The sequence below is a fragment of the Cetorhinus maximus genome, unplaced genomic scaffold (genome assembly GCF_964194155.1).
Source record: "Cetorhinus maximus unplaced genomic scaffold, sCetMax3.hap1.1 HAP1_SCAFFOLD_476, whole genome shotgun sequence".
NCBI classification, from domain to species: domain Eukaryota; kingdom Metazoa; phylum Chordata; class Chondrichthyes; order Lamniformes; family Cetorhinidae; genus Cetorhinus; species Cetorhinus maximus.
Window position 1 is genome coordinate 293,219 of NW_027596418.1, and position 10,896 is coordinate 304,114.

Genomic DNA, 10,896 nt, shown 5'->3' on the forward strand with positions numbered 1-10,896 from the left:
TGGAATGTCTAAGCCCTAGAGAATCGGGACTAGGGACAGCAATTTATAAGTAAGATGTGACCAAATGTATTCACTCAAAGCGTTTTGAATCTTGCAGTTTATATGCCACAAAAAGCAGCAGATTGCTCTGTCGTTTAGTACAATCAGAAATGTTCTAATCAAACATGTTGATGCTTCTGGGATGAAAGGCTATATGGAGAGTTCAGCATTTGAAGACAATAAATTTACGAGATACAATTGAATTGAATAGGGCTGCAAGCTAAGATAACAAAATAAACTAACCTTGTGTCCATGGCTCATGTCCTGATGAACAGATGCGTTCAATATCTTTCTGGTCATCTTCTGTGCTTTCCCTCCCCGTCCAACCACCCTTATTTTCCACAGCCTGTCTCTGGAACTGAAGCGATTTTGTCAGTTTCCAAATTTCCTTCAGCATTTAAATAATTGGCAGCAATTGGTTCTTGCTGCAAACCGCATTTACACCTGGGATACGGGCTGTTCAACGAAGGGCGGATCAGAGACAGTTTAAACAACGAGAAGTGCATTCTTCAGCCCAACTGACATTGGAAGAAATTGGATGAAAATATGTGACCAAAGTCATGAAATGTTTAAATGCCCCACGGAAGGAATGAGTTCAGGCGTAATTTGAAGCAATACCAGCCAGATGTAGGAAGATGAAAATAATAATATTCGCAATATTAATAATAATAAATTATTCAAATAGATTGGGGAAATTGATATTAGCGATTGTGGTTGATTGGAGATATCTGTACACTGACTGGTGTCTCTCAGTCCCCTCTCTCTCTCAGAGGAGATATCTGTACACTGACTGGTGTGTCTCAGTCCCTCTCTCTCTCAGGGAGATATCTGTACACTGACTGGTGTCTCTCAGTCCCCTCTCTCTCTCAGGGAGATATCTGTACACTGACTGGTGTCCCTCAGTCCCCTCTCTCTCTCTCTCTCTCTCTCTCTCTCAGGGAGATATCTCTGAGACTGAGACTGTACACAGTTTTTCACGTTTGCTCCCACCGCTGCTCTGTAAATGCAATCAGAATGAGTTACTACTCTACCCCCAATTGCTTTGCAATAAATGTTTCTCGCTGCTGGTTTGTTTTACCTGGATGTTAACTTTCTGTGATTCAGGTACAAGGAGACCCTGTCCCCTCCGAATGCAAAACTTTCCCAGCTTCTCGCCGTGGAAATAGTTATCCTGCATGTTGCGTTTTCCCTGCCAAAGTGGATCGGTTGAGGGTGAAGTTCTCTCACTCTATTTTACCCTCCATTGCCACAGCCCCTCTCTCCCTGTGAATTTTAACAGAACTGGCCTTAAACGTTCCTTTGCAGCACCCCCCACCCCCCCCCCCCCCCACCCCCACCCCCACCCTCCTGTGGCCTTCCACCTCACACAGTGAGAAACTCCAACGTTAGAGGTTTCGGCGACCGGCTGATTGTGGGATCTTACTGTGCTTGTGTGCACACTCTGAAGCTGGGTCATTTCGGGGAGATCGGTGAAGGATTTTGTGATGTCCCTGCTCCCTTCCCCCCCCACCCCCCACCCCCCTTCCGACCTTCATTCCATCCTTGCTATCTGCTGGGTGTAATACTCGGTATTGTTTGTTAAACCCCTCACTACGGCGAACCCCGAGTGTTCTCGTATTTCTTTCAAACATTCAACGGACAGTGAATCCTCTTTGCCCAAGAGTAGGGCTGGTGGAAGACCAGAAATATAATTCAAAGTCAGGACCGTGAGTGGCTTGGAGGGGAACTTCCAGGTGGTGGTGTTCCCCATGTGTGTGCTGCCCTTGTCCTTCTAGATGGTAGTGGTCGTGGGTTTGGAAGGTGCTGTCGAAGGAGCTTTGGTGAGTTCCTGTGTTGCATCTTGTAGATGGTACACACACTGTTGATACTGTGCGTCGGTGGTGGAGGGAGTGAATGTTGAAGGTGGTGGATGGGGACTGAGTATTTACACAACACAAAACCTCAAACACTTGGAAAACACAAAAAAAGAAAGAAAAGCTACTTTCTTGAAACTCTCCCAGGCGGTCTGAAAGGTCCACTTCCACATGTTCTGTGTAAACGATTCAGTTTTTAGCACATAGAGCCTCTAAGGGAGACTACTCCTCTCTAGAGCTTGATGCAACGCATCCACGCATGGAAATAAATTTCAATGCTTCTACCGAGAAAAGCTGGCTGGAAAATCAACTCTCCGACAGGCTCCGAACTGTAAGTACAGAGAACAGGCTTTCCAGCTGTCTCATCATTTGCAGAGGTTTCCTCAGAGAGCAGGATTTAAACCTCATGGGCTTTGCCTGTTAACTCGCTTTGCCCTCGCCCCGTCCAGCTTTCCTCCGGCTGCTCCCTTTGTTTTGTGATTTTCCAACGTGAAATGAATAATTATTCGACGCCCCTCCCCTCACATTTTGACAAATTTAAGCAGCACCGCCCTTGTGTCTGTGTTTGGGGGGGACTGTCCCTCCCTAGTGGCACATTCAGTAGATAGAGGGAGAGTCTCTTAGATCAGGCTGTTGAAAATGGAATTCTCTTACACACGTCCGTTCCTGCCTCTTTTTGTTTTTTTCTTCACCCCCTCTCTGTTACTCTCTTTTAATTTCTATCTTTCCCTTTCTCCCTCCTGACTCTCTCGTTCTGTTTTTCTTCCTTATCTTTCTCTTTCCCTTAGCCTGGAATATATCTCACCCGTCTCTTCCGTTACAAGTATAATTTTGCGAAAACCAGTTTGTCTGTTTCCAGTTCAACTCTTAACTCTTCCAATCCAGGTTCCTGATTGCCGGCCGCGAGTTTTTAAACATTTCCCTTACGAATTCTAAATGAGGCTCCTTTCAATGCGGTTCCTTTGCAGGCATTTGTAGGCTTAGAGCTGCTTAGATAATGACATTGCCTCAGCCCTGAACAGACAAACTCCTCTCTGAGATACTCTGCCTCTCCCTTTGAAAGCAAAGTTTGATCGTATCGCCCGTTCCATTGAAATCCACCTATCCTAACATTAAAACCCCTTCCATTGTCCCAATTTTATTAGTAACACAAACACCTTGCTTGGTGTCTCCAAGCTAGGTGCAATATTTCACCCCCAATCTGCGAATAGTTCACTCAACAAAATGCAAATGTACACTTTTCCTTACTGTTTACATCACAAAACTCCTGTACATCAAAGCACCCAGACTTGTTGGCTTTAATCCAATTAAAGCACCCACACACTCACAACCACAGACGCAGACCATACTACAAGCCCAATTTAAAATAATTATCCATGACATGATATACGTGAATATATCTTCATGACAAGTCCAAGAGCTACAAAGTTACGCTGACCTCGTATCAGACATTCGTTTAGCTCAGATGGAGAACTGCCTCCATTTCTGGGGGTCAACACTTTAGGAGCAGGTGAAGAGAATGAGGAAAAAGATTCATGAGAATGGGTCCAAAAATTCCCATCTTCAGTGAGGAAGATCGATTGAAGAGTTTAGGAATGTTTTCCTTGGAGAAACGAAGGCTCAGTGCAGATTGGATAAATGTGTTGAAAATGATCAGGGAGTCTCTACAGAAGTAGAGCAGCGAGAAACCGATCGGGGATAATGGGGAACTGATTTGAAGCAATTAGCAAAAAATGCAAAATGGAGATGAGGTGTTCGCTAGCCGAGGGGTTAGACACGGGAGAATAAGGCTAATTCCGTGACGATTTCCCCGTAAATTACGACATTGTAGGTTATCCTTCATGTCCCGCAGGGAGGACTCTGACTCTCCTTCTGCTACATTTACATCCGCTCCTCCAGCCATCACCTCTTGCCCGATGGTTCGCTGCTCATTGTCGTGTGACTATTGGGAGTTTGTGGATAAATATTCCATTCATGGACAGGAAACCCTGGGAGATGCTTCTGGGCTGTTCTCAGTTATTGTTTTTTCTTCATGAATTGAATCATTGATATAAGCGGATATTTCACCGCGTTCTTGACCTGCTCCCTGAAAATGGACTGAGTCACCCCGTAAATAAATGTGTTTGTGCAACAACTGAAACTCACCAGCATAAACCCGACTTGTCTTACGATGTATTGAACGTTGTTGTAAGCTGTTCCTGTAATGTTGGAATATAAAAATTCTATAACATTGACTAACCACAGAAGTATGAAGCTGCCGGAAATGGTGAAGAGTAATCTGATAGACTTCCTTCTGCTCTCCATCTCTGGGTCACTCTGGCTCTCTCCCTCGCTCTGACCCCTGTGTCTCTTACGGACTTTATTGGCCACTAAAATATGGCTGACGGTCAGAGCGTTGAACAACAGAATTAAAAAGAATGGGAGGGAGGGGTTGAAAATCGTATAAAACCACTTAAATCCCGCCCATCCAATGTCAGTAAAATAGCTGGGCTTTGTAAAACAGCCCCAGGGGACATTGTCAATTATCACTCCAGGTTCCTGTGTAAAGTAGAAGGGGGTGTTTATTAAACATGACAGAATGTCAGTTGTTGCTGGAACCACAGCCGCAGTTTTCCCGGTGCAATATTTAGCTCTCAGCTTCTGTCAACAAATTGCCACAAATCGATAAAAGGAGAAAGTGATGGTGAGCCAGACAGAACAGCTTTTTGCAGCAGTTCTCATGAGAGAGTTAAAACTACACACAGGGGTGATGTCCAGGAAAGACACTGGGAAATAATGATATTTGATCTGATAGAGAATGACCTCCGTTATAACGACCAGTAGGTCTGCTGTTGCCATAGCCATCAGGTATCGAGTGGTGCAGGTGGAGAGGCCACACTTTCCCCTGGACAGATTAACAATTGCCAGTAAATTAGCTGTAAGTTGGAGAAGGGGAACAAATGCAGAATATTACTGAAAACACGTTTCCCTGTCTGGCCCAGAGAGCAAGGACATGAGTTTAGCATCAGGTAAAACCCCTCGGACTGCACCACCTCCATCCCTGGTTCAGATACTCCCCACAGGATCAGAACACACTGGACAACATTCTCGTCTGGTATTGGACACTACTTGGCTGTGGATATTCCAGGATCAGAACACATTCCCCCTCTGCCCTGGGACATTGAGAAGCTCTGAGATCCACATGTGCACACTTCCGATATATACCCTACTCTGGGACAAGTTCCACCATTGAGCCGAGGATCAGAGGCTGTCCAAAAAAACTGCCTCTCACCTGAAAGGGAATGGGTGTCTGCCAGGCAGAGCAAAATTACTAGGCAGGCATTGCAGAAGCACCCCTTGCTCCATCCCCCTCCGAAACCGATTTTCCATTTCGGAAACAGCTGAAGGAGATGGTTTCTCACGGAAATGCACCAAAAGCCAAGTCCCTGGTACCAATCACGGCTCAGCTGAACAGGGGCGGGGGGGGGGGGAGATGAAAGATTGGGAGAATAATACTGATAGGGGATTCTGTCTTAAGTGGAACAAATAGACCTTTTTGCAGTTGGTGACTTAACAGCAGGATGGTGTGTCGCCTCCCTGGTGCTAGGGTCCAGGATGTCACTGAGTGTCTGCAGGACATTCAGAAGGGAGAGAGTGAACAGCTAGGGGTCATGGCACACATCACTGCCAATGACATAGGTAAAAAAGAGGGATTCAGCCCTGCAAGCAGAATAAGTGGAGCTAGGAATTAAATAAGAACGCAGGAACCCAATGTTAGCAATCTCAGGATTACTGCCAGTGTCACGTGCTAGCGAGATCAGGAATAGGAGAACACACTGGATGAATGTGTGGCTGGAGAGATGGTGCAGGATGCTTGATTCCTGATGCGTGGTGACCGATTCTGGGGAAGTTGGGACTTGGGAACAGCTGCACCCCAGCAGGACCGGGACCAATATCCTCGCAGGTATATTCGCTATGACTGTGGGGGGAGGGTTTAAACTAGAGAGGCTGGGGGATGAGAGGCTGAGGGTGGGCGCAGACACAAGAGAGGGAAACAAAGGCAGAACTGAAAGACAAAAAAGTAATAAAAGCAAAAGCGCAAGGGGAGGAAACAAGGGCAAATAGGGTCAAAGTAAAAAAAAAAGGTGTGTAAAAAGACAAGTCTAAAGGCCCTGTATCGGAATGGGTGGAACATTCATGATAAGGTCAATGAATTAACAGTGCAAACAGTTGTAAAGGGGTCCGATGTGATTGTGATTACGGAGACATGGCTGCAGGGTGACCAAGGCTGGGAACTGAATATCCAAGAGTACTGCCTCTTTAGGAATGGCAGGGAAAACCGGAAAAGGAGTTGGCATGGGCTGGCCTGTTATGGTTGATTTCAGCATGATGGTGAATGAGGATATTGGCTCTGAAAACCCAGAGCTAGAATCTTTCCGGGTGGTGCTAAGCAGAAACAAAGAGCGGAAAAGATCAGTGGGAGTAGTCGATAGGCCTCCAAACAGTAGGGGAAGGGCAGGAGGCAAATAGAGACGCATGTAACAAGGTTGCTGCAGTAACCGTGGGTGAATTTAATTTACCTATAGACTGGGCAAAACAAATTAACAATAATACTGCGTGCAAATGAATTCCTGAAGTGTGTACGAGATGTTTTCTTTACACCAGTATGCCCAGGAAACAACTGGGGAGCAGGTGTTCCCCGGCTTGGTATTGTACAAAGAGAAGCGGTTGGTCAATCATTATTCTGCGGGTCCTGTAGGGAACAGTGACCATAACTTGATCGAATTCTTCATCGGGATTGGAAGTGAAGTGGACCAATTCGAAGCTGGGTTCCTAAATCTGAACAGAGGAAACTAGGAAGGTATGAGGCGTGGGATGCCGAAGGAAGATTGGGGAAGATCTTTAAAGTCATGATGGGCAATTAAGGAGCAAATATATGCATTGCAACAGCTACACATTTCTCCCTGGCACAAAAAAAACACAGCAGGAAAAGTGGCCAAACCAGTGCATACAAAATGTATTAAGGGTAGTATTAGATCCAAAGAGGAGCCACGTAAAGTTGTTAGAAAAAAGTAGCATGCCTGAGGATTGGTAGCAGTTTAAAATACAGAAGAGGAGGACCAAGAGTTTGATTAAGAGAGGAAAAATAGAGTATGAGGGTAAACATGAAAGGAACATAAAAGAGGACTGTAAAAAGCTTCAATAAGTATGTAAGAAGAGAAAAAATTGGTGAAGACAAATGCAGGTCCCTTGCAGTCCGGAACAGGAGGATTTATAACAGAGAACTAGAAAATGGCAGAGCAATGAAACAACTTCCCCAGGAAGACACAAGTATCTTCCCAAAAATACTGGATAACCAAGGGTCTAGTGAGAAGGAGGAATTGAAAGGAATTAGTATGACTAAAGCAATAGTGCTGGAGAAATGAATGGGAGTGAAAACCAATGAACCTCCAGGGCCTGATAATCTACATCCCACGGTACTTAAAGAGGGTTTCCTTCTCTCACTCCTGCTCTCTCTCTATTTTTCTCTCTTGTCCAGTCTCCTTATTTCTCTTTCCCTCTTGCCCAATCTCTCTCTCTTAGAAGCATAGAACCATAGAAAAGGTACAGCACAGGAGGAGTCCATTTGGCCCATCTTGTCCCTGCCAGCCCGAGGAGACCCAGGTGCCGTTTCTAATCCCACCTTCCTGCACCCGGCCCATAGCCCTGCAGCTTACCGCACTTAAGGTGCAGATCCAGGTACTTTTTAAAAGAGTTTACAGTTTCTGCCTCTGCCATCAACTTGGGCAGTGAATTCCAGATACTCACTACCCTCTGCGTAAAAAAAGCTCTTCCTCATGTTCCCCCTACACATTCTGCCACTTATCTTGAATCTATGTCCCCTGGTTCTAGAATTCTCCACCAAGGGAAACAATGTTATCCTGTCCGCTCTATCTATTCCCCTCATCATTTTGTACACCTCAATCAAGTCACAGTCAAAATGGGTTTATGAAAGGGAAATGATGTTTGACAAACCTACCGGAGTTTTTGAAGGGATAAATAGCAGAATTCATAAGGGATAACCAGTGGATGTGGTGTATTTGGATTTTCACACAGCCTTTGAGAAAGACCCACATAAGAGGATAATGTGCAAAGTTCAAGCACATGGGATGGGGGTAACATATTGACATGGATTGAGAATTTGCTAGCAGACAGGGAACAGAGAGTAGGAATAATTGGGTCTTTTTCTGAGTGGCAGACAGTGTTCCGTGGGGTACCGCAGGGATCAATATTTGGGCCCCAGCTACTCACAATATTTATTAATTATTTGGTTGAGGGAGCCAAATGTGATCATTCCAAGTTTGCTGATATCACCAAACTAGGTGGGAACATGAGCGGTGAGGGGGATTTTAAAAGGATGCAAGGCAATTTAGACAAGTTGAGTGAGGGTAAATACATGGCCGGGGCTGCATAATGTCTTTAACAAAGCAGCCGCTACAATTTTACCTCTTCCTGCTACAAAAATAATTTCCAAGTGATGCGGCTGTAACACGAAACTCCAGTCAAATCGTCTCAGATTTTTGGGATGAAATATTAATAAAGAGGGTTAGAGGATTATTCGTCGGTATCAATAATAGTCTCTGCAGAGTTGTGAGATATGTAGATTTCAAAATGTTGTAGAGCCAACATCGAAGTCAATGTCTTTATTCCCACAGTTGGGAACATTTGCTGGCGAGGGTTCAGTCTCCAAGAATAGTAACTAATTGGCCCATTGTTCCCCATCTCATATCCCTGTCATAAAACTGCACCGACACCCACCTCACTTGCATCAACAGGCGATTTCAATGCCTTCCCCTAATTCAGCTCTGCTAAAACTGTTACAGTGCTCAATCCAGCCTCCACACTGTCAAAGGCTCCTTGACAACCCTTTGTCTGCACAATTTTCTGTACACTCTTTAACAAGCGAACCTGGGGATCCACTACAGTGCAGAGAACTGGAGCTAACTCCTGTTAGAATCCATTAATGTGTTTCGACTGCAAAATCTCTCCATCTGTCTGAGCAACTGGGAAATAACTTTCTAATCATTGCCCCTTGATGTTCAATGGCATTACCATCACTGAATCCCCCACTATCAACATCCTGGGGGTTACCATTGACCAGGAACTGAACTGGACCAGCCATATAAATACTGTGGCTACAAGAGCAGGTCAGAGGCTAGGAATCCTGCAGAGACTAACTCACCTCCTGACTCCCCAAAGCCTGTCCACCATCTACAAGAAACCAGTCAGGAGTGCGATGGAATACTCCCCACTTACCTGGATGTGTGCAGCTCCCTCAACACTCAAGAAGCTCGACACCGTCCAGGGCAGAGCTTCCCGCTTGATCGGCACCCCATCCACAAACGTCCACTCCCTCCACCACCGACACACAGTAGTAGCGGTGTGTGTACCAGCTACAAGATGCACTGCAGGAACTCACCAAGCCTCCTCAGACAGCACCTTCCAAACCCACGACCACTACCATCTAGAAGGACAAGGGCAGCAGACACATGGGAACACCACCAACTGAATGTTCCCTCCCAAGTCACTCACCATCCTGACTTGGAAATATATCAGCCATTCCTTCACTGTCGCTGGGTCAAAATCCTGGAACTCCCTCCCTAACCGCACTGTGGGTGTACCTACACCACAAGGACTGTAGCGGTTCAAGAAGGCAGCTCACCCCCACCTTCTCAGGGTCAATGTGGAAGGGTGATATATGATGGCCCTGCCAGCGATGCTCATATCCCATGAATCAATAAAAACCCAGACTCCCTCGAATCCCTTCCTTCATAGAGTTTACCCTCACTGAGGTCTGATTAAACGTGAGGTGATATTCCACTGAATGCAAGAACGTGTTTATTCTGAAAGCCTGTGGATTGTAAACAGAGGTTTACTGACAGTTGAGGTAATTGAATCAAACTGCAGAGATAATATAAGACATTTCACTTAAGGTAATGCGGCCATTGACAGGCTATGTAGATAAAGGTGACCACTCGATCAGCAGGTAACGTGATCTGTCACTGATTGAAACCAGAGAGCAGCTCCCATACAGATTGACACGACTGCAAATGTCCTAGTCACTTACCTGGGACACTGACGATAGCGAGACTCACATAGAATGTTTTATCGAAAACGTCAAATGCTCCAAGCATTTTAACTTAGCAGTGATCTGTCCCTGAAAGCTGCAGGCAACCTCTGCACTAAACTCTGAAGTGACACATTACAAAGCCCTTATTTATACCTTCTGGAATGTCTCCTTGGAGATAGTGAGATTGCAACACCCTTCTACTTAGTTTACTGAATACCTGGAAACAAACATATTAGAGCACCGAGTTAATTCCAGGTAGGAATAGAACATGTTTATCTCGGAGATTCTGTTATTAAAATCAAAATATAATCGTGAGTTTATCAGCCCTGTTCCACTGCACTGGTGGTTGTAGCTGCTCTCTTTAAACGTGGACATTCAGTTAAGTGATTAAATTATTAAAGTTGGCAATTTGTGGATATTTGTTGCTGAAGTCGAATAATCAAGTATCTGAAATCTTCCAAGTGTGCACATTGATACAAAAACACAAGGATACATGAAAAGATTGCACCACTTCAAACCAATCGAGACACTCCAGTTGATGCAGACCTTCCAAACAATATGGACCTTCAAACAGATACAATCCTCTCACAATATGGACCTTCAAAACAATATGGACCTTCGAACAGATACAATCTTCTCACAATATGGACCTTCAAAACAACATGGACCTTCAAACAGATACATTCGTCTCACAATATGGAACTTCAAAACAATATGGACCTTCAAACAGATACAATCGTCTCACAATATGGAACTTCAAAACAACATGGACCTTCAAACAGATACAATCGTCTCACAATATGGACTTTCAAAACAATATGGACCTTCAAACAAATACAATCTTCTCACAATGTGGACCTTCAAAACAATATGGACCTTCTAACAGATACAAACTTCACATAATATGGACCTTCA

At 44.9% G+C, this 10,896-nt stretch overlaps 1 pseudogene; it reads right to left on the minus strand.

The window, feature by feature from the left end:
• Nucleotides 1-3,908: 3,908 nt before the first annotated feature.
• On the minus strand, nucleotides 3,909-10,045 carry LOC144673798 (putative G-protein coupled receptor 139; annotated as a pseudogene).
• Between the last annotated feature and the right edge of the window lie 851 nt (nucleotides 10,046-10,896).